Raw genomic sequence first — 25,634 nt, 5'->3', positions numbered from 1 at the left:
AGACATCTGTACTTAACAAAAATGGGAGACAGCCAGATTTGGCCTGAAGGCTACAGTTTGCAGGTACCTGTCAAACTGTGTTCAAAAAGTATCTAAAATGACTTGAACACTGATTGGATGGAAGAACAGGGACAGGATAATGACAGTTAACTCTTCTATTTGGAAAGGAGAACAATGAGATGCACAGAGCAGTTACTGGTCCATAGATATTTTGAAATCCTATTAAGCAAGATTCTTCTACTGGGTGGGGCACACGGGGGTGGGGGCGGATTGTTCCAAGTTCACAGCCTAGTCGCCTAGTCTCTGTTCTTGTAAGTAGATTTTCAGTCCATTGTATTCTATGACTTTTAGCCCCATTTTCTGGGAGTTCCTACGTTTTTCATGATTATCTTTGGCCACATTTGAAAATCGTCTCCTTGCCCTCCCCTCACCCCTAGCAGCTTCTGAGCCTGCTTCCTTTCTGTGTTGAATTGTCTACTGTTGACTTAGCACCTGGGCTCCTGTCTAAGATTAGGAACTACATTTCTCAGAATCTTCTTTGTATGGTTGTGAGATGGAGTTGGTCCATTAAAAGAAATTTTATGAGATTGGAAGGTAGATAAGAGTAGAGGACATAATTCTTGGGAGGTTATGGTCATCAGGCATCATCTGCAGAGGTGCCTGGTGAGTCTCTGGTTGTAATTCTACTGCTCCAGCTCATCTTGATGGCTGGCCACGATGACCAACAGCTGCCTCAAGCCCACCTGAGCTTGGCTTGTGGATCCACTGAGGCTTACACAAGACTCTCCCTGAGCTCCTTCTTTGCCAGGTTCTCCAGTTTCTCTTTGGCAGTATCACACTGCTCCCATGCCAGCCCATCAAGATAAAATCGTTAGTGACAGTTTCTCAACTTCTATGTCCAATCCCTTTACTTTCCCAACTCCACTAATGTTTGCATAAACTCTAATTCCCATATTAAATCCATTATTCCTTTTTATTTTGCTTTTTTGTTATTTCTCTGTACTTCAGTGGATTCTCTCCTTATTCCTTGTAATATATATAGTGGCTCTGGTTTCCTGATTTAACCTCAAACGATATATTACTCACAGAAAGTTCAGGACCAAGACTTACTTTATGTCTCAGTCATTCTTATTTAGTCCAGACTGGATGATCTTTTGAGTACAACTCTCTCAAAAACTTACATGACCTTTTTCTATTTTATTTTATTTAGTTCCCGTACCAATACCTACATCAAGAATTCTTCTTGATACATGCTCCTTGTCCTAATATTAATTCTGGACATTGTAAGCCGATGAGATTTTCACAGAAGACACATCCTTCGTATGTTCTCCCTCTGCCGTTTGTCTAACTGAAAGGATATTTGTTGATTTCTTAATTGGTTCAGAAGTTTCACAATAGGTTTTATGGTCACATGCTTGATTTTTTCTTTCCCATGAAACTTCTTTTCATATTGGCCTTTGTCACCCAAAGCTTTCTCTTTGGGTTTAATGTTTTACCAGTTGGAGATGAAAAACAGTTGCATCCTTCAAAACTGAAAGGCCCACAAATTTCTGTGCTCTCTTTATTTCCTTTGACTCTTATTTATAAGCCATCAGACCTTTTCTGAGTTCATTTCTTTGCAGTACCTTACCAAATGCAGCCAATAGCAACAAAAGCATGGTCCTAACATTATGTCTCTCAATCTCTCCACTTAAAGCCATAAGCTCATTTGGTACATTATCTTTCTTCCTGGTTATTCCAATTTGCCACTACATGGTAAGGGTAATGTCTTTCTACTGTAAACAGGTTTCCTGGTTATCTACTGTCCAGCAGTGAAGCTAATGCCATGTATTTCAGGTTTTGTGTTATAATAACACTCGCTTTGGGGATCAATTTCTATACCAGTAAGTTTAGGCTGTAGAGTATAAGTTTAGGCTGTAGAGTGTTAAGCCAGATCTTAGTTGCTTACAAAGACAAGGATTCATTTCTCATTCACATTACAGCTGGCTTATCAAAGGTCAGCTGAAACTTTGTTCTACATCTCTGCTTGTGATCAAGGTTGAAGAAGCAGTATCAATGGGAGATGTGTATATCCTCATCATAGAGAGAACAGAGCATGGCATAACCATACAGTGGTACCCAAATCTTCTTCTTCCAGTGGCCCAGGTCATTTCCAAGTATATTTCATTGATTAAAAAAGTCCTGGGTTCACCATGACAGGGACACACAATCCTCCTGCAGGGAGGTATACCTCAAGATATATATGCCTGAAGTCAGCAGGGCAGGGTTGTATAATGCATTCACAGGGAGGTCACTTCTGGTCAGATAACTATGCCTGATACTCCATAAGGTGAAAGTATAACCTCCCAAGTGTAGGGGCAGATAATATTTTGACTAACAACACAATCAATTTTATTTCAACATGTTTCATAAACAACTTGATAACAGAGTCAGTTTTATGCCTGTGCTCTAACTATATTTGAACTGACCTACTGGAACCCAAATTCCATGATGCCAGAGTCTACCGTTTGTCCAATTAAAAACATGCTTCCTATGATTAAATATTAATTAAATTGAAAAAATGTATATATGTGTCTTTTGAAAACAATAGTTCATTCAAGGAATTCTATTATTAGTAACTCCTGCTTAGTGATTAAAATGTTAATATTAAATTTTTTTCTGAAAAATATTTGTCTACAGAATATAATAGGAAACTGACTTTCAAAACAAATTTTCTAGTCATTATTTGAAAAAGAAAATTTCAAAATTTAAGATGTGCCTGAAGGTATAGACTTAGAAATTTAACATTTAAAAACATTTTCTTCATTCTCTAAGCTTATATTTCATAACTGTACAAATTCTTGGCTATTCTACTATTACTTGTGAATTTGCTTAAAAGAAAGCTCTTTAGTGTTTAGTCAAACAATAGATAAAGCTTTTAGCATGAAACATTATTTTATGGTAGAATCAGCAAGCTGAACTATTAATATATTCTCTTATTTACTGAAACATTTGTTTGGTATTTGTCATTTTTGTATAAGGCAATACACTAATTTGTGATGAGCTTTTAATTATATATTATTTGTAAAATTAATTTTTCCTATGTAGCAAATTTTAAAATAACCAGAGTAAGCCATGAAAATAAGTCTATGTCAAAAGTTGAAGGTCAAATTAGTATGATCTACTAGAAAGAATTGTGCCTTTGAGTGAAGTAGATTGAATAACTGATGCAAAGTTTTCCTTAGCTCTGGTAAAAAGAACTGTGCCTTTGAGTGAAGTACATTGAATAACTGATGCAAAGTTTGCCTTAACTCTGGTAAAAAGAACTGTGCCTTTGAGTGAAGTTGATTGAATAACTGATGCAAAGTTTTCCTTAGCTCTGGTAAAACAATCGATTAATTCCTTTGCTATGGCTTCATTTTAGCCAGAGTGTGCTTCCTGCCTCCTTGACTTGGGTTTGGCCACATGACTGGCTTTAGCCAAAGGGAAATTAGCAAATATAATGTAATCAGAGTCTTGAAAATTTTTATGAGTGGTTGGGCTTGCTTCCCTCTGCACTGTGCTTCTGCAGTGCCAGGAGAAGATTATGCTCTAGGTGTCTCTAGCATGAGTTTCAGTATGAGATGTGCAAGAGGAGCTGCCCCAGCCCAGTCTCAGATACTTGAACCCAAAATATATGCTCTTTGTTGAATGCCACTGAGTTTTTGTGGTTGTATGTCATACGGTAAGAGCTAACTGACATGAGAACTGGAGACCTAATTTAGTCTCATCTCTGCCTAGGTACATGATGATGTTGACAGGATCCCCAGCCCTTCTATGTCCAGTCTCTCAATCTACTACTTGAGGATAATAACACCTCTATCATAGCCTGGTTTTGAGAATAAATTAAGACAATAATATAGATGTGAAAGTGCTTTGAATAACTGTAAGATGTTCCTAAAAGTCCTAAAAGATATTTGGTTTTGAGGAGGGTGAGAGAGAAAGAGAGAATCAAAGAGAGAGAGAGAGAGAAATTATATGACCCAACTCTAGGTCATAAAAGAGATGGCCTACATTTGTTGTTTGGCCTAATAAGCTGGGTGAAGTTGAATAATAATCTGTGATCCATCACTGAAAAATGCTTCCTTACAAAACATTGTTACTCAGATTTATTTGATGAGAATCCTTTCAGGTGTTCGTTAAAAAGGGGAGGGGAGAAGAGGGGAAAAAAGGAAAAAAAAATGATACACAAACTTCTCTCTCCTAGATATTTTGATACAGGAAACATGGATATGGGTTGGGATGTAGAAATTTGTGTGTTAGGAAGTGGCCCATGTGACCTTTTAGGATTAGGCGGATTTGGGAAATATTATGCACATAAAGTATCCTGTAAATAAAAAAATAAAAATGCAGATGATTATGAATAAACTAATGTTTGATTAAAAGATGATCAGATTCTAACATTTGAAAACAGAAAAAAACACCTCTGATTATTAAAAGACTTGGGAAGATAAAAAAGTTACTAGCATAATATTACGGTAGATTGTGGGACTAAAAACTCCTAATAATTCTTTTAATTTGTTTTTACTTTTTCAAAAATAACCTTGACATCAGAGAATGTATATGAACACTAAAAACTAGAAATGGTATTAATGAAGTGGCAGAGTTTTATCTGACTTATTGCAGACCTCCCTTTACATTTGTGGAGTCTGCAGCAAGGTAAAAAAATGGAGGCCTGCATGCCATATGTCTAATATTTAAATGTGATAAATCATACTAAAACCTATTACATAACATATATTTTATCTTCCAATTGTTTCTGATATAACTTTTATGGCACGTATAAAACCAAATTAAAAGATATGTGAATTACATCTACGATTTTTACATAACTAAAAATTGGTAAAATACCAAAGACATCTGAATTTAAGTATCAAGATATCCGAAACTTGTGTTAGTTTAAAAAGTATTAAATGCAGATATACATAAATCTTATATATTTATCTCATAAAATTTAAGTTTATTTTCTCTATTTCAACAAAATAAATTATGTTGTCATGATGAATTTTTTTCATAATCAAGGGTATCATATAATGACCTAAAGGAATAAAAAGTAAAATTAAATAATTACTCAAAGCATATAAAACTTAAATATGTTTTTGTTTAAAAATGTATATTAAGTAAAAAAGTCTATATTAAATATAAAAATAAGAAATAAAATTATTTTCATGTTTTCAAAAACTTTTTTTAAAAAATATTCAAGATATGCACTAAAGCTTATAAGCAGAAGACAAATTAAAAGTAAGGAAATCAAAATATCCACTAAAATTAAGATTGATGATTAATTTTTGAAAATTTAATTAAATCTTACTAAAAATTTTTATAAAAATAAAATTATTTGCAAATGTAACATTCAATGTTTATTTAATTGCCAATATAAAAGAAGATATATCTAGACCAACATATATATATGTTTTTAAAAGTAATATCAACTATTTATTATTTCAACATGTTCCTCATCTGCAGTGTGTGATTTTTATAAATTTTTATGCAAACCATGAGCACTACTAGATTCATGAAATGAAACAGGAAGAAAAAAATACTGGGAAATAATGTTTTGGGCAGGAATCTATTGCATTTATGCTGAGAATATTTTAGCAAGTAAATTAATTTGTCTGTTATCTAAGTAGTTCTACCACTTGATTCCTGACTGCACTGGTGTCTTTGTTTTGTGGTGCTACAACAGAATATTACAGACAGGGTAATTTATTTAATAAAGAACAGAAATTTATACTCTCACAGTGCTGGAGGCTGGGAAATCTAAGATCAAGGTGCTAACATCTGGTTAGAGCTTTCTTGCTGTGTCCCCACATGGCAGATGAGCAGAAGAAAGTGAACCTACTCCCTCAAACCTTTTTTATAGTGGCACTAATCAATTCACATTCCAAAAGGCCCCATTTCCCAACACTTTTGCTTTGGAGATTGTTTCCAATACATGAACTTTGGAGGAACACATTCAGTCCACAGCAACTGGGAGTCAGCTTCTGACTCCGATACTGGAATTAGTGCAGTCTTCATACATTCACCACATAAGGGCACAGTTGATTTTGTAGGACAAGAGGTGTGGAATAGCAATTACCTGGAAACTGAACAGTACAGGGTTCTAGTGACATGATGCCAGCATCAAGGACAGGGTCTTGAGTGGCAGAGGCACATATGTGCTTTTTTATAGATATGCTTGTGTGTGTGTGTGTGTGTATGTATATTTGTGTGTGTGTGTGTATGTGTATGTGTGTGTGTGTGTGTGTGTGTGAGAGAGAGAGAGAGAGTTAGGAATTTGTGAAGCCCCCTAAAGTATGAAACCGAGGAAGAAGCCTGAACTCTTTGAGGGTGTATGTGAAATGGCAAGGTTGTTGATAACATTAGTGCCCATTTTGAAGGAACAAGATGGTGAGTTGTGACTAGTAAATGTTTAGCATGCCAGGGTTATCTGGCCTGAACCATCACTTACATCTTTGAGTCTCAAAAAATGTATACAATTTAAAGGGCTCCCCTTTCCTTTCCTTAACTAGCAACCACCCCTACTCTGAGGTGCACAGTTCCACATTGTTTTATGCCCTGTAGTGCCTTCTGTGATTATTCCAGGCTTACCAATGTCTACTTGAACTTAAATCTAATTACTGAAAAAACTCGCTGAAACTGGAAGACCTAACAAAATGTTTTGGTATTAGGCCTTGAAGTCCTAGAGATTGGTTTAAATTCATTATGGATTAGAAATGGGAAGGAAGCACCTTTTTTTCTGGAGAAGATTTCCACAGCATATGGTAGATTTTGTTTCTTGTCCTAGATAGATTCTTATTACTTAATTCTGCTGAACCTTCTGATAGTTTTAATGGAGCCATAACCCACTTGGCTAGATTTTAAGTATTATCTGCCTTTCCAAGTGAGCTTATAATGTTAAGGACAGTCCCGGAACACCCCAGGTCAAATACACCAAAGGAAAAGAAAAGAGACTTGGGGGATACTTTCACACTGCAAGATGATGACATATACCCCCGGTTAATCAAATTCTAGCTAATCATAAATACCAAGGTGATTTGAACAAATGAATTGCTTCAGCATACTGAAACTCTGATTTAAATTCTCAGGGCTCCATAATTTCAAAATCAATAAACACTTATTATTGTTTCTGTTTGTACTGCTGAATAAATCACTGTGTAATTTTACCTCTTAATTCTTAAATGTGTAATATAAAAGTATTGATTTTAATAGTTTTTGTACTACTAAAAGGGTATGTAATTCATATATACACAACTCTTTGGCATGGTGCCTAAGGCAGTGAAATTGTTGCTGTGAATAATGTGTAAAAACCTTTTATTAAAAATATTTTATTGAGGCATAACCATCATAAAGAAGTGTGTACAAATTATAAGTTTACAACTTGCTGGGTTTTTGCAAAGTGAATACACCTGTATTGCCTGTCTCTGGACTAAGAAATAGAATATACCAGCACCCTAGGCACTAGCCACTGAAAAAAGATAACCATAATCTGACTTCTAACATCATTGATTAGTTTTGCATAGTATTGAACTTTACATAAATTGACAGCCACAGTAGAAACATCTTTGTTCCTGCTTTAAAAAAACAAACACCCAATATTATGTTTACACAATCATCCATGTACTTTGAGTTTAACAATAATTTGTTCATTCTCGTTGCTATTTAATGTGCCTCTGTATGAATGTGCCACAGTGTTTGTATCCATTGTTCTGTTGATGAACATGTGTTTCCAGGTTCTGGCTGTGATGAATAATGGTGCTATAAACATTCTTATACATGTCTATTGATGTACACACATATACATGCATTGGTGTGAGCTACTGGATCATAAATTATGCCTGTGTTCAGCTTTAGTTCATCATGCTGAGCTAGTTTCTAAAATAATTGCATCAGCTTACACTTATAATAGCAATGCCTACTGGTTTACTTCCTCACCCACTTTGCCAACACTTGTTTTTTTCCATCTTTTTCATTTCAGCTCTTCCAGCAGGTGTGAAGTGGCATCTCACTGTGGCTAATTGGCATTATTTCTCTGGTGACTATGGATGTCATGCACATTTTTGTAAGTTTAATGGCCATCTAGATATCCCCTTCTGTGAAGAACCTGCTGAAGTCTTGTGCATTTTTCTATTAGAATGTGTCCTTTTTTAAATAAAAAATTGATCTGTACATTTTAAAATATCTGGATTTTTGTCTTTTATGTATAATTCAAATATTTTATCCCATCTTAATGGCCTTTTTAAATTACATTTTTTTGATAAACAGAAATTCTTAATTTTAATATAGTGTAATATATTCACTTTTATTTTATTAGTACTTTTTTTTTGTCCTGTTTACGAAATCTGGCCAAGTGCAGTGGTTCACACCTGTAATCCCAGTACTTTGGGAGGCCAAGGCGGGTGGATCACGAGGTGAAGAGATCAAGACCATCCTGTCCAACATGGTGAAACCCCGTCTCTACTAAAAATACAAAAATTAGCTGGGTGTGGTGGCACGTGCCTGTAGTCCCAACTACTCAGGCGGCTGAGGCAGGAGAATCTCTTCAACCTGGGACACAGAGGTTGTAGTGAGTTGAGATCGCACCACTGCACTCCAGCCTGGTCAGAGCAAGACTGTGTCTCAAAAAAACAAAAACAAAAACAAAAACAAAAAAACAACAAGACATCTTTGGATTTTCCGATATATTTCTAGAAGTATGTGTGAGATAACTTTACTTAAAATTTTTTTTTTTTCTTATTAAGTACAGGAAAAGGATGCTGTTGAATATTATTAATATCTTACATTTCTGTCTTATTTAAAGCAGTTGAAATTAATGTATGTGTTTATATTATTATATAAATATTTCTTGAAAAGGGGCCTGAATAAGAACAGGGATGGTGAACTCAAGTAGCTTCATATCTAAGAGAATAAGTATATGTAAATAAGCATGCAAATAAAAAGAAATAATTGCCACAAACGGTGCAGATAAGGGAACATGGGATTTTTTTTTCTTTCTCTTTTTGGGTGGGTGACAGGAAAGTCTGCATGAAAGAGATGAAATTTTAATCAAGCCCTGAAGTATGGATAGAATTGGGGCTTGAGATAAAACGAAGGCATTTTGGAGGGTGAAAATAGAATAAACAAATGATCAGAATTGAAACGGTGTGGTATACATGTAAACATAGAGGTAATTTAACCAGATAGTTCATATAAAATATGACTAAAAAATTACTGGCCTTAATTATTGAAAAGCAAAAACAACAGGAAATAGAGTCTAGATGCATTGCATGTCATTTTTTACAAAGTGGTTATATTAACACTTTTTAGTTGTATTAACAGAAACCAAATCTAGCCAGTTTATACCTAAAGCGCCTCAGGGAAAGTGGTTATTTCATGGAATCTAAGGGTAGGGAAGCAGATGGAATTCAGAACTAAAGGCTGGAGTTCCGTAGTGACCCAAGTAGTCTTCTCTCTACCGATTTATCTCCCTCTCAGGGCATGTCTGTTTTATTCTGCTCCTTTGCTATAGAATGGCTTCTTTGCTTCTCAGGCAAGATATTAGAAAATAGCTTCTAAAAGCTCTCCCCTAGTCAATATATCAGACAGATGTATCTGGAATCTGAAATTCCCTGGGAAAGGGGCTCGTTGACTCAGTTTCAGTCAAGGGCCCATTCCTGGTCCAATCAACTATAACAGGGCAGGGAATGGGAGGTATGTAGTAGGAGGCACCATATTTACTAATGTGATTTCTGGGAAACTCACCATTATAACCAAAGGGATCTGGAGGCCAAGGAGGAAGTTTTTTCTCAGAAAAGGGGAAAGTGGATTGTATAATCAATAGAAGAGGGGTCATCTTAGAAAGCTATGATAATAGCTATTATTTATTAAGGATATACAGCAGTCTTTTTTTAAAAAAAGTTTTTATTTTAAAATGATTATATATTTACAGAAGAATTGTGCAGATGAGAGAATGCCTGAATAGCTTTCATCCAACTTCCCCTAACATTAGTCTTTTATGTAACCATGATATATTTACTAAAACTAAGACTTAACATTGGCATACTATTATATTATATAAACTGCAGACTTTATTCAGGTTTCACAAGTTTTTCTACCGATGTCTTTTTTTCTGCTCCAGAATTAAATACAGGATGTTAGATATTGCATTCGTCATCATGACATCAACAGTCTCCTCTAATCAGTCTCTCTTTGTTCTTTATTACTTCGACAGTTTTGAAGAGTACTGGTCAGGTGTTTGTAGAGGGTCCCTGAACTTGGGGTTTTCTAATGTTTTCTCATTATTTGACTGAGGTTCTGGGCAAGAAGAATATCATGAAGGTGAAACATTCCCTGATAGCATCATTTCATGTTATCAGAGGTATGTGATATCAACATGACTCCTACCAGTGATATAAGCTTTCTTCACTGAAAACTTACAAGGAATTTGTGAACAAATGTTAAAAACATCGCAGTAATTGATAAATATTTTGTGCATAATACTTTAAGGTTAAGCAAATATACTTTTTCCTTATAAAGATATATATAGATATATAAAGAGCATATATATATCTATATGAAGAGTATATAAATATAAATATACTCTTTCCTTATAAAGATCCGCCCACAAATTTGCTAAAATGCTATTCATGAATGCTATTCATCTATGGATCCTGCCTACAGCCATCACAGGTTGAGTATCCCAAATATAAAATTCCAAAATCCAAAACTTTTTGAGCACTGACAATGCTAAAACAAAATGCTCATTGGAGCACGTTGAATTTTGACTTTTCAGATTTGGGATGCTCAACCAGTAAATAAAATAAAAATATTCCAAAATCAAAAAAATTATGAAATACTTTTGGCTCCTAGCATTTCAGATAAGGGATACCCAGCCTGTATCACAGTATGTAATGGTGATATTATTTTTCCTTAATTTCCTTTCTGTTTCTTTAAAATTCTTTTCTAAAGAATATTCATTTATTTTTCCCATTTTACTTACGTATTTAATCATTTGTTTAGATCAATATGTACTGGATATTTAATTTTTGGTGGTCATAATCCAGTATTATCTCTATTTATTGTGTTAAAATTTTTCCATCTTTGTCCATTTAAAAATATTTCAGGTTGGCTCTTGTGTCCTCTGTTATGTATCCATCCTTCGTTTTGTTGTTGTTAAAGCGCTTTCTTTTTTCTAGCACTACAAGATGGTCCAGATTTCTCTGTATTTTTGCTGTTCTGGTCCTAGAATCAGCCATTTCTCTAGGGAGTTCTTATTCTTTTTATTGGAGAATAGTATTTAGTAATTAAGATATGGATATTGGATGTGCTGATTGATATTGGAATACCTGCTTCTAAGTCCTCTCTGCTCACAAAGCTAAGAAATATGTACATGTATATTAAGTCATGCATACATACATACATATCAATAATTATTTCTAATCTATTTGCAAATATATTAAAGTAAATATGAGTTTATACTGATATCTCTGATTCTTAATTCAGTATCATGGGATTTATTTTAGCCTTTCCTCATCATTTCTTGGTAATTTTATGCTACAACAGTGACAAAAACTCATGCCAGGTGCTTTATCTATGATCTAATATTAAATTGTCACAACTATGCTTTAAGTCTGATCTCCATAACTGATGGGAAAGTTACAAACTTAGTAAGCTTTAGTCATTTGTCTAAGGCACAAAGAAAGTAAATGGTGCTTCATGGCAGTAGACCCAGCAGCAGGTCCACCTGTGAACATGATGGTGACCCCACCTTCCTCTAGACCCTGAAGATAGCCACACTCATCTGTGGACCCCAGGGGCAGCCCAGGCCAGCCACAAACCCCAACAGCAGGACTTCCCCCTGCAAATACCTGCAGCAGGCCCACCAAAGACACATATGCCTGTGAACACTGCCAGCCAACTGACTTGTGAACTGTGCCAGTTTATATACCTGGAATCTCTGACTGAGTTGACTGGCAAAGATCTTTCCCTGCTAACGCCAGTTAGTAACAACTGGAAGAGGTGACTGCTTCCTCAAGTGCACAGACATCAACAAAAGGTTACACAAATCCTGAAAAATCAGGCAACCATGATACCATCAAAGAAAACCAATAGAACACTAGTAAATAACAATAAAGAAATAGAGATCTAAAAAAATACTTGACAAAGAATTAAAAATAGTAGACTTAAGGAAACTTAAGGAGCTACAAGAGAACATAGACAATGAAACTAAATCAGGAAAATAATGCATGAACAAAAGGAGAAGTTCAACAAAGAAATAGAAACCGTAAGAAAGAATCAAACTGAAATCCTGGAACTAAAGAATACAATGTCTGGCCTGAAAAATTAACTAGCAATCTTCATTCCACAGCAGGCTAAATCAAACAGAAGGACTCGGTGAATTCAAAGACAGTTCATTGGAAATTATACAGTCAGAGGAACAAAAATGAAAAAGAAAAAAGAAGAGTGAAAAATCCTGTGGGAGTTATGGGACACCATCAAATGAAACAATATACCCATTATGGAAGTCCAAGAAGGAAAAGAAAAAGAGAAACGGGAAGAAATCTTATTTTAAAAAATAATGGGCCAGGCACAGTTGCTCACACCTGTAATCTCAGCACTTTAGGAGGTGGGTGAATCCTGTGAGGTCAGGAGTTCGAGACCAGCCTGACTAACATGGTGAAAACCCACCTCTGCTGAAAATGCAAAAACTAACCAGGCATGGTGGCAGGGACCTGTAATCCCAGCTACTTGGAAATCTCAGATGGGAGAATTGCTTGAACCAGGGAGGTGGAGGTTGCAGTGAGCTGAGATTGTGCCATTGCACTCCACCCTGGGAGACAGAGTGAGACTGTCTCAAAAAGAAAAAAAAAATGACTAAAAATTTTCCAAATCTAAGTAAGAAAATAGACATTCTAATTTATGAAGCCCAAAGATTCCTAAATAGACTGAACCCGAAGAGGTATACTGGAGAAACATTATAATTAAGTTATAAAAGTCAGAATTTTAAAAACAGCAAGAGAAAAGAAACTTCTCACATAGGAGGGAACTTCTATCAGCAGACTTTGCAGCAGAAACATTACAGGTCAGCATATCCACCTTCAGCAGTCTCAACTCCACCAGCTGGAGAATAAATGGGATTTGCATGAACTCCACTCTGAACTGAAATAGAGATTGCAGTGTTAATATCCTTTTCTTCTGATCATTACTAACAGTTCCTCAGAAAATTAAATGTCAGAAGACAGAGAAGCACAGGAGGGTGAATTGTTGGCCCTGGAGATTATTTATGATGGAGATGAATTTAGAAAATAGAGTCTGTTCAAGGTGGAGAAACCAGGTTCTATTTGGATTTGCCACAGAATTTCCAGATATTTGTGAGTGCTATCTGCTCTATGCAAGCACTTAGACTTCCTATGGGAAGAGCACCATGCCAGCATGGTCCTTTTTGCCTGGATGCAGTTTCTTAAGGAAGAGATCCTAGTGTACTTGAATATTGTCTCTCCTTTCGAGCTCACGGTGGGTTCTCAGAAAAAAGTATAGAGAATGACAGCTCAAGCCTCTCCTAACACAGAGCTAGATATTGGAGGAGCTGCTGGATCTAATGTAGACCAAGAGGAAATTGTGGATGAGAGAGCTGTGCAGATGTGGAATCACTGTCAAGTCTAATCCAGAAAATCTTGGACTTTGATCAAGCTCAGCACATAAAATGCTTTAATAGTAAATTTTTCCTTTGCCATATCTGTTTCTGTGAGAAGCTGGGCAGTGAATGCATGTACTTCTTGGAGGGCAGGTATGTATACTGCAAGGCTTGTCTGAAGGACTACTTTGAACTCCAGATCAGAGATGATCAGGTCCAATGCCTCAACTACCCAGAACCAAAGTGCCCTTCGATGGCCACTCCTGATCAGGTCAAAGAGCTAGTGGGACCAGAGTTATTTGCCTGTTATCATTGCCTTCTCCTCTAGTCTACTTTGGACCTGATGGCACTTGTGGTATACTGCCCCCGCTCATGCTGCCAGCTGCCTGTGATGCAGAATCCTGGCTGCACCATGGGCATCTGCTCCAGCTGCAATTTTGCCTTCTGTACCTTGGGCAAATTGACCTACCATGGGGTCTCTCTATGTAAGGTGACTGCAGATAAATTAATAGACTTATGAAATAAATCCCTGAATGCAGATGAGGCCAATAAAAGATTTTTGTAACAAAGGTATCATAAGAGGGTGATTCAGAAGGCACTGGAAGAGATGGAAAGTGAGGAGGGGTTAGAAAAGAACTCAAAGAGCTGCCACATTGTGGAACTCCCATAGAGAAATTAGATGAATGTAATAAGATGACATGTACTGACTGTATGCAATATTTCTGTTGGATTTGCATGGGTTCTTTCTCTAGAGCAGACTCTTACAAACATTTCACTGATCCTACCTCACCATGTTTTAATGGGCTGTTTCACGCTATGGATGTTAATGGAGACATTTGGGAAGATGGGATTGAAGACTAGTTAATGACTGCTCAAGATATGGAAGTGGATTGGTTTTTCCTAATCTTTTGTCAAGTACACGAAGTAAACTTGCAGGATATTTATGACACTATTCATTCACCCTTCCTGTGCAGAAGATATGGAAGAACAAGTCTTATATTTTCATGTGGTACTACTGATGAAGGTGCATTCGTACATTTTTTAATGTAATGTAAGTTGAGCAAAATTATAAGCTGAAGCTTCAGAAAATGAAACAACAGAATATTAGATATAATGTGTGCAAATCTCTGAATTGTTAAAAATTAAATATTTATTTTCTTCCCAAAGCTTTAGGTAGGAAAAGAGGGGTCAAGAGTTAAACTTAGAGACTGTTTTTTGTCTCTGAGAAGCATCCCTCTAAGGCATTCTGTTGGAGGTCCCTCAGTACTACTCCTTACAACAGGTGTGGGTTGAAGGCTTATGAAAATTATACTGTGACTCTGATCTAATTTACTCCATGTTAGTCACATTCCTTCCAACCTAAATTTCGGCCAAGTCAGTTCTCTTTGGAGGGAGCCCTATACTCTGTAACTGACTGGATGGTCCAGTGTTATTTTCATATACTGCTTTTCAGAATGGAAATTTACAATACTTTAAAAATATTTTTAATACCATAAATACTGTGGCGCACTTGATATTTATTAGTGTCGTATATGATCCACTGGTTTCAGGCCAAATCTAGAATTTAGTGATACTGGCTCAGAAGAATTTAAGTTCTATTCAACCTTCCTGGGCATTAGAGCCTAGATTCAAAATGACTTGTCTTTACTACTTTTGTTCCACATTCCCTCTCTTTACCTTTGCCCTACCTTCTGTTTGTAAGGACAATTTTAATATTAATTCCAGCAACACCTGTTTTTATTTCCTCTGCTGGAATAGGAGAAAGCCTAATATATTCCCAAATTGAAAGTTCTTGAATTATCCACATTTCGCACCGTACATGCCTATAGTGACAGTATACAAACTGTCTATTCCACTGTAGTTCCAGTCTTAACTTTCTGAATTCTTTTTAAATATCTTCTCTAACAAGCTATGGGAATTGGGCTTCCTATTTATTTTTTATTTTTATTTTTTGCAATGGCAGTGTTTTGGGTGATAATTTTGGATTGATACCTATTCCTTTTTCTGGGTTTTCTTGGCTTTTTGAAAAATTGTCTTTTCTAATAGTTTGGTGAGTGGCTTGGTAGCAAAGTAAGATTTTTTGGAAAAGAGTACAGAAAAATTGAACTGCTGCTCGAGAACATATTCTTTTTTCCTACTTTGTCATTGAAAATTGAGGAATCCCTTTTAAATGTTTTAGGTGTGTATATCCAAAGAGTGAGCGAGGACTATGTTTCCGAATTGTCAAAGAGGATGCTTAAACTTAAAAATAAAAATAAATTTTAAAATCATGTTACTAAAAAGAAAGAAACATTACAGGTCAGGAAAGAATGGGATAATATATTCAGCATACTGAAAGGAAAAAAATCTGTATTATATTGCTGATGCTGAGTATCTGTATTATAGCCAACTAAACTGTCCTTTAAAAATGATGAAGGGTTAAAGACTTTCCCAAACTAACAAAAGCTAAAGGAGTTTGTCAGCACTAGATTAACAGTGAAATGAAAAAAAGAAGTTAAGCAGCACCACCAAGACATATGAAATTATAAATTTCACTGTAAAGGTCAATATAAAGATAAACACAGAATATTGTAATATTGTAATGGTGACACATAAATTACTTTTAACACTATAATGAGTTAAAGGGTAACATTATTAAGAATTCTAGTAACAATAGAAATTTGTTAATGTAAACAAAATATAAAAAAGAATATCTGACATCAATAACATAAAGTTGTGGGGGAGTAAAGTGTAAACTTCTGCATGCAATTGTAGTTAAAATGTTGTCAGCTTCAAGTAGACTGTCACAATTATAAAATGTTCAATTCAAACCTTATTGTAACCATAAGAGAAAACCTCCAGTAGATACATCAAAGATAAAGAGAAAAGAATCAAAATATATAACTGCAAAAGCCATCAAAACACAATAAAGATAACAAGAGAGGAAGAAAGGAAGAGGAGAACTATAAAAGAGACAGAAAACAATTAACAAAATGTCAAGTTAATTGTAGTGTTCTTACCTATCACTAATTACTTTAAATTTAAAGGGCTAAACTCCCCTATCAAAAGACATAAATGGCTGAGTGGACTTAAAAAAACAGGTAATACCCAAATACACACTGTGTGCAAGAGACCCAGTTTAAGTTTAAGGACATACATAGACTAAAAGTGAAGGGGTGGCAAAAGATACTCCATGTAAAAAGTAACCAAAATAGAGCAGGAGTGGCTACATTTGTATCAGACAAAATACATTTTAAATCAAATAATTACACAAGAGATAAATAAGGTCATTAAATGATGATAAAGGGTCAATTTTATTAAAAAAATAAACATTTATAAATATATATTCACCCAACATCAAAGACCCTAAGTATATAAGTATATAAAGCAAACATTTTGTAATCGAAAGAAGAAATGGAAACATAATACTAGTAAGTAATTTTTCTTTTTTTTTTTTTTTTTTTAGATGGAGTCTCACTCTGTTGCCAGGCTGGAGTGCAGTGGCATGATCTTGGCTCACTGCAACCTCCGACTCCCTGGTTCAAACAATTCTCCTGCCTCAGCCTCTGAAGTAGCTGGGATTACAGGTACGTGCCACCATGTGCAGCTAATTTTTTTTTTTTTTTTTTTTTTTTTGTATTTTCGGTAGAGACGGGTTTCACCATGTTGGCCAGGATGGTCTCGAACTCCTGACCTCGTGATCCGCCTGCCTCGGCCTCCCAAAGTGCTGGGATTACAGGTGTGAGCCACTGAGGCTGGCCATAAGTAACTTTAATACCCCACTCTCAATAAAGGATAGATCATCTAGATAGAAAATCAATAAAACAGCAGAACTGAAGAATACCATAGGCTAAATGGACTTAACAGACATATATAGAACATTCTACTTAATATCAGCACAATATTCATTCTTCCCAAATACACATAAACATTCTCCAGCATAGAGTCCATGCTAGATCACAAAACAATTATCAACAAATTCAATAAAATTAAAATCATCTAAAGTATTTTACCTGATCATAATGGAATGAAACTAGAACTCAATAATAGAAATAAACTGGGAAAATTCACAAAAATGTGGAAATTAAACAACACGTACTTAAATAACTATTGGGTCAAATAAAAATAAAAAAGGAAATTAAAAAATATCTTGAAACAAACAGAAACAAAACATACGCAAACTTTTGGGATATAGGCAAAGCAGTACTGAAAGGGAAGTTTATAGAAATAAACATATGCATTTAAAAAGAAGAAAGATCTCAAATTAACAAGGTAACTTTGGACCTCAAGAAACTAGAAAAAGAAAAAATGAAGCCCCAACATAGCAGAAGAAAAGAAAAAAATAGAGTAGAAATAAATGAAATACAGAATAGGAAAACAATAGAAAAAAAATCAATGACATTCTTTATTCTTTGAAAAGATAACGAAGATTAACAAACCTAGACTAAGGACAAAAAAGAAGATTCAAATAAAATCAGAAATGAAAGTAGAGATATTGCAATTGATGTCACCAAAATCAAAAGGATCACAGGGACTCTGACAATTATACATCAACAGATTGAACAAACTAGAAGAAATGCATAATTCCTAGAAACATGCAACATACCAACACAGAATAAAGAAGAAATAGCACTTCTGAACAGATCAATAACAAATAAAGACTTTGAAGCAGTAATAATAATAATAATAATAATAAAACTTTCAATAAATAAAAGTCCAGAAGCAGATGGCTTCAGGGATAATTTTATCAGATATTTAAAGAAGAAGACATACCAATTTGTCATAAACTTATAAAAAAATAAAAGAACAAGAAACATTTCCAAATTCAGTTTTTGAGGCATCATTCAGCTACCAAAGACACCACATGAAAAGGAACTATAGGCTAATATCTTTAATAAAAATAGATGCAAAAATCTTCACAAAATACTAACCAACCAAATTCAACAGCACATTTAAAAGGATCATACACTATGACAAAGTAGGATTTATTTTTGGGATGCAACGATGGTTTACATTAACAGAATGAAGAGTAAAAATCACATTATAATCTCAATAGATTTAAGAAAAGCATTTGATAGAATTCAACACTCTTCCGTAATAAAAACTCAACATTTATGTATAGAAGGAACTGACTTCAATACAATAAAGGTCATTTATGATTAGCCCACAGCTAACATCATATCAATGGTGAAAAGCTGAAAGCTTTCCCTCTAACATCCAGAACATGGTAAGGATGCCACGCTTGCCTCTCCTATTCACCATAATATTGGAAGTCCTAGCCATAGCAAATAGGCAAGACAAAGAAGTAAAAGACATCCAAGTGACAAAGGAAGAAGTAAAATTGTCCTGATTGCAAATGATGTCATCTTATTTGTAGAAAGCCTAAAGATGCCACAAAAATACTATAAGAATTGATAAATAGATTCAGTAAAGTTTCAGGACACAAAATCAACATGTAAAATTCAATTGCACTATGATACACCAACAAGAAATTTTCTGAAAAGGAAATTAAGAAAAAATTCTACTTACGATAGTGTCAAAGAGGTAAAATACTTAGGAATAAACTTAACCCAGGAGGCAAAAGACTTTTTATACTGAAAATTATAAAATATTGTGGAAAAAATTAAAAACATGAATTAATGGAAGGATGTTTGTGTTCATGAATTGGAAGAATTAATATTCTTAAAATCTGTATACTTTTCAAAATAATCTATACATTCAATGAAATATTTATTAAAATCCTGATGACAATTTTTGCAGGCATAGAAAAAAAAAATTCTAAAGTTTATTTGGAACCAAAAAAGACCCTGAGTAGCCAATGTAATTTTGAGAATAAAGAACAAAGTTGTTCATACTCTCTGATTTCATAATATATAATAAGCTACAGAAATAAATACACTATGGTACTTACTGAAATGCAGCCATGTAGATAAATGAAACAGAATAGAGAGCCCAGAAACAAAACCATACACATAAAGTCAACTAATGTTTGATGATGGTCTCAAGAATATTTAATGGGGAAAAGATAGTCTCTTCAATAAATGGTATTGGGAAAACTGGATACCCACTGGCAAAAAGAATGACTTTAGGTTCTTATCTCACACCATATACAAAAATCAACTCAAAATGATTTAAGGGCTTAAATGCAAATCCTGAAGCAAAACTCTTAGAAGAAAAGAGAGTAAAAGCTTCCAGACATTGGATTTGACAATGATTTCTTGGATATGACACCAAAAGCATAGGTAACAAAAGCAAGCATAGACAAGTGGGATTACATCAAACCAAGAAGCTTCTTCACAACAAAGAGAACACTCAACAGAAAGTAAAGACAACCTACTGAATGGGTGACAGTATTTGCAAACCATCCATTTGATAAGGAGTTAATATCCAAAATATATAAGATTGAGCAGATATTTCACTAAAGAAGACATATAAATAGTCAACAAGTATATGCAAAGGTATTCAACATCACTAATTGTCAGGGAAATGCAAATCAAAACAATGGTATATCACCTGGCACCAGTTTAAAAGGCTATTATTTTAAAAACCCGAGAGACAGCAAGTTTTGTCAAGGATGTAGGGAAAAGGGAACCCTGTACACTGTTAGTGGGAATGTATTAATATATTATTAATGTAATAACTTGGTGTAGCCGCTATTGAAAACAGTATGGAGTTTCCTAAAAAAGTAAAAATATAATTACCATATGATTCAGCAATCCTATTTCTGGGTATTTATTCAAAGAAATTGAAATCTGGATCTCAAAAATATATCTGCACTGTCATGTTCATTGCAGCATTACTCACAATAGCCAAGATATGGAAATACTCTAAATGTCCATAGACAAATGGAAGGATAAAGAAAATGTGGTATATTCATATAATGGAATATGATTAACCTTACACAGGAAGGAAATCTTGCCATTGCAATAATATGAATGGATCTAAAAGACATTATGCTAAGTGGAATAAGCGGGCACAGGAGGGCAAGTACTGCATAAAAATACCTTTATGAGGAATCCAAAATAATAAAACTCATAGAACCAGAGAGTAGAATAGTGGTCATCTGAGGCTAGGAAGAGGGGAAAGGAAGAGGTATCATTCAAAGAGTACAAAATTTTAGTTATGCAAGATAAGTAAGTTCTGGAGGCCTACTGTACAACACAGGGCCCATAGTTAACAATAATGTATAGTATACTTAAAAATTTGCTAAGAGGGTAGATTGTTTGTTAAGACCTCTTGCCACAAAAGAAAAACCTTATAAATGATTAAAAATAAAAATAATAAAGATGGCAGAAGGAAATGTTGAGAAGTGATGAGTAAGTTTATAGCCTTGGTTGTGATGATGGTTTCAAGATTATACACTTATCTCTAAACTCATCAAGTTGTGTACATTAATTATGTGCAGTTTTTTGTATGCTAATCATCTCCAACAAAATGTTTAAAAAAGAAATGGGTTGAGCCCATGCATTGAAAAACAGTTACCTTAATGTCATACTTAAGTGTTGCTTATCATTGACTACACACTTAATAGAACTATCCTTGTGAAGATATTTTTAGAGCTGATCTTTTTTAAAAACAGATTGAGATACAACTTATATCTTATAACATCTACCCTTTTAGACTGTATAATTAAGTGCTTTTTAGTATATTCACAGTGCCTTGCAACCATCAACACTAATTTTTGGACATTTTAATCTTCCCTCCTAGCCAAAACCACATAGCCATTAGCTTTCTCTTTTCCTTACTCATTAACCCCAGGCTATAGAAACCACTAATCTAGATACGTCTCTATATATGTACCATTTCAGGACATTTTGAATAAATGAAATAACATAATATGTGGTCTTTTGTGATTGACTTTTTACTTAGCATCATATTTCAAGATTCATACACATTATAGCATTAGTACTTATTTTTTTTTTTAAGAAATCGACCTTTTTTTAGAACAGTTTTAGATTCACAGCAAAACTGAGCAGAAGGTACAGAGATATCTCATATGTCCCTCTGCCCCTGTACTTGTGTGGCCTCCTCCATTACCAACATCCTCCATTGAGTGGTACATTTGCTGCAATTGATGAGGTTACACGGACACATCACCATCACCCAAAGTCCATAGTTTAACTTAGGGTTTACTCTTGATGTTGTACATCCTATGAGCTTGGACAAATTTTTAATTACACATACCATACAGAGTATAATACTATAGTATGACACTATATTAACCCCCTGACTCCTGAAAACCATTGATCTTTTTACTATCTTCATAGTTTTGCCTTTTCCAGAATGTCGTATCGTTGGAAACATACAGTATGTAGCCTTTTCAGATTGGCTTCTTTCACTTAGTAATAGGCATTTGTATTTCCTCCCTTTTTATGGCCTGATAACTTAATTGTTTTTGACATTAAATAACAATTCATTGTGCCTGGATGTACCATAATTTATCCATTCACCTACTGAGGGACGTCTTACTTGCTTCCAAGTTTTGGCAATTAGGAATAAAGCTGCAATAAACATCCATGTATAGGTTTTTGTGTGGAAGTAAGTTTTCAGCTCCTTTGAATAGATACCAAGGAGCACAACTGTGTGACTGACTGCCATGGTTACTACTTGAGACCGCCACTATGACAGTTACTACTGTTACTACTTGAGACCGTCATTATGACACTGAATGAAGGGATGAACGTAGACATGAAAACTTAAGACAAAAGAAACTGTTTTAAAGGAAGGGGTCAGGAGAAGAAGAAGAGAGCTACCTGCTTCTAGTGAGCAAAGGCAGCACCCAAGCTTCAACAGCCCTTCGTATTTATTGGGGAGAAAGAGCAGGGGGAAGAGGTGATGATTGGTCAGCTGCTTAATTGATCACAGGTTCATATTATCGGTAACAGGCTTCCTATGTGCCTACTCACAAGAAACACTTGTGCCTGGGTTGTGACTGCCCTCAGCATTCCTTCTGGGCGGCAGACACAGTTTGTCAGTTTGCCAACATTCTGCATTTTATATAGCTTTGTAGGAAACTGCCAAACTGTCTTCCAAAGTGGCTGTATTATTTTGCATTGCCACCAACAGTGAATGAGAGTTCCCATGGCTCTACATGCTCTCCAGCACCTGGTGGTGTTAGTGTTCTGGATTTTGGCCATTCTAATGGGTGTGTAGTGGTATCTTATTTATGTTTTAATTTATATTTCCATGATTATGACATTGCTTATTTGCTCCCTGTATATCTTCATTTATGATGTGTCTGTTAAGGTCTTTGGCTCATTTTAAAATCAGGTTATTTTCTTATTGTTGAGTTTTATGTGTTCTTTGCATGTTTTGGATAAGAGTCTTTCATCAGATATGTTGTTTGCAAATACTTCCTTTCGGTTTTAGGCTTCTCTTTCTATTCTATTGACAATTATTATCACAAAGCAGTTTTTTTAATTTTTATTTTTTGTGAGTGCACAGTAAGTATATATATTTATGGGGTACATGAGATATTTTGATATAGGCATGCAATGTGTAATAATCACATTAGAGTCAATGAGGTATCCATCATATCGAGCATTTATCCTTTGTGTTACAAACACACCAATTATGCCCTTTCAGTTATTTTAAAATGTACAATTAAATTATTATTGACTATAGTCACCCTTGTTCTATATTTGACTATATTTCACTATTATTGACTATAGTCACCCTTGTGCTATATTCTTGTATTTGTGCTACTAAATACTAGATCTTATTCATTCTATTTATTATATCCATTAACCATTTCCACTAGCTCCCAACCTCCACTACCCTTCCCAGCCCCCGATAACCATTATTCTACTCTCTATCTCCATTAGTCCAGTTGTTTTAAATTTAGCTTCCAAAATGAGTGAGAACATGTGAAGTTTGTCTTTCTGTGCCTGGCTTATTTCGCTTGACATAATGACCTTCAGTTTCATACATGTTGTTGCTAACGACAGGATCTCTTTTTTTTTTTTTTTTTATGGTTGAAATGTGTATATAATCATCCACTGTGTATATGTACCACATTTTCTTTATCCATTCACTGGTTGATGGACAGTTAGGTTGCTTCCAAATCTTGGTGGTTGTGAAATGCTGCAATAAACATGGAAATGGAGATACCACTTTTATATACTCATTTCCTTTATTTTGAGTACCTAGCAATAGGATTGATGGATCATATGGTAGCTCTCTTTTTCATTTTTTTTTTTTTTTAAGTAACCTCCAACTGTTCTCTATAGTGGCTTTACTAGTTTACATTCTCACCAACAGAGTAGGAGGTTTCCCTTTTCTCTACATCTTTGCCAGCATTTGTTATTGCCAGAGTTTTGGATAAAAGTCACTGGGGAAATACAGTCTCTTTCTGTACTTTCTGCAATGTACAGAAAGTGTACAGTAAGTAAGATGATGTTTCTGTTTTGATTTTCATTTCTCTGATGATCAATGATGTTGAGCACGTTTTTATATCTGCCATTTGTATATCTTCTTTTGAGAAATGTCTATTTAGATATTCTGCCTATTTTTAAAATCAGATTACCAGTTTTTTTTTTCTATAGAGTTGTTTCAACTCCTTATATCAGCTGATTATTAATCTCTTATCAGATGGGTAGTTTGAAAATATTTTCTCACATTCTGTGGGTTGCCCCTTTACCTTGTTGATTGTTTGCTATGTAGAAGTTTTTTACTTGCTGTGATCCCATTTGTCCTTTTTGCTTTGGTTACCTGTGCTTATGGGGTATTACTCAAGAAATCTTTGCAAACTGAATGTCCTGGAGAGTTTCCTCAATGTTTCCTTGTAGTAGTTTTATAGTTTGAGGTTTTAGATTTAAGTATTTAATCTATCTTGACTTGATCAGCTTGATTTTTGTATATAGTGGGATATAGGGGTCTGGTTTTCTTCTTCTGCCTATAGATATCTGTTTTTTTCAGGACCATTTATGGAAAACGCTGTACTTTCCCAATGTATGTCCTCAGTACCTTTGCTGAAAATGAGTTCCTGTAAATGTATGGACTTTTTTCTGGGTTCCCTATTCTGTTCCATTGGTCTATGAGTCTGTTTTTATGCCAGTGCCATACTATTTTGTTTACTATAGCTCTGTAGTATAATTTGAAGTCAGGTAATATAATTCACCCAGTTTTGTTCTTTTTGTTCAGGATAGCTTTGGCTATTCTGGATCTTTTGTGGTTCCATATAAGTTTTTGGAGTTTTTTCTTTTCTATTTCTGTGAAGATTGTCATGGGTATTTTGATAGGGGATTACGTTTAATCTGTAGATTGCTTTGGGTAGTATGGACATTTTAACAATATTGATTCTTATAATTCATGACTATATAATATCTTTCCATTTTTTGTGTTTTCTTAAATTTCTTGCATCAGTGATTTATAGTTTTCATTGTAGAGGCTTTTCACTTATTTGGTTAAGTTAATTCCTAGGTATTTAATTTTATTTGTGACTTTTGTGAATGGAATTGCTTTTTAATTTCTTTTTCAGATTGTTTGCAGTTGGCATATAGAAATTATACTGATTTTTTATCCTGCAACTTGACTGAACTTGTTTATCATTTCTAATAGTTTTTTGGTGGAATCTTTAGATTTTTTTCAAATATAAGATCATATCATTTGCAAGCAAGGATAATTTGACTTCTTTCTTTCCAATTTGGAGGCCCTTTATTTCTTTCTTTGTCTGATTACTCTAACTAGGACTTCTAGTACTATGTTGAAAAACAGTGGTGAAAGTGACTGTCCATGTCATGTTTCAGATCTTAGGGGAAAGTTTTTTCCAATTCAGTAGGATACTAGCTATGGGTCTGTTGTATACGGCTCTTATTGTGTTGAGGTATGTTTCTTCTATATCCAGTTTTTTGAATTTTTTTAAAATTAAGGATGTTTAATTTTATCAAGTTCTTTTTTTAGCATCAGTTGGATTGATCATATGGTTTTTATCCTTCATTTTGTTGATATGATGTATCACATTGATTGATTTACATATGTTGAACTATCTTTGCATCCCAGGTATAAACCCCACTTGTTCATGATG

The 25,634-nt window shown here is 34.6% G+C and overlaps 1 pseudogene; it reads left to right on the top strand.

The window, feature by feature from the left end:
• Positions 1–13,413: 13,413 nt before the first annotated feature.
• Positions 13,414–14,491, top strand: LOC103217014 (E3 ubiquitin-protein ligase RNF14 pseudogene; annotated as a pseudogene).
• Positions 14,492–25,634: the final 11,143 nt, after the last annotated feature.

Source organism: Chlorocebus sabaeus, chromosome 10, assembly GCF_047675955.1.
Source record: "Chlorocebus sabaeus isolate Y175 chromosome 10, mChlSab1.0.hap1, whole genome shotgun sequence".
NCBI lineage: Eukaryota > Metazoa > Chordata > Mammalia > Primates > Cercopithecidae > Chlorocebus > Chlorocebus sabaeus.
The sequence above is the reverse complement of the archived record's forward strand: the minus strand, read 5'-3'. Positions and strand labels throughout refer to the sequence as shown.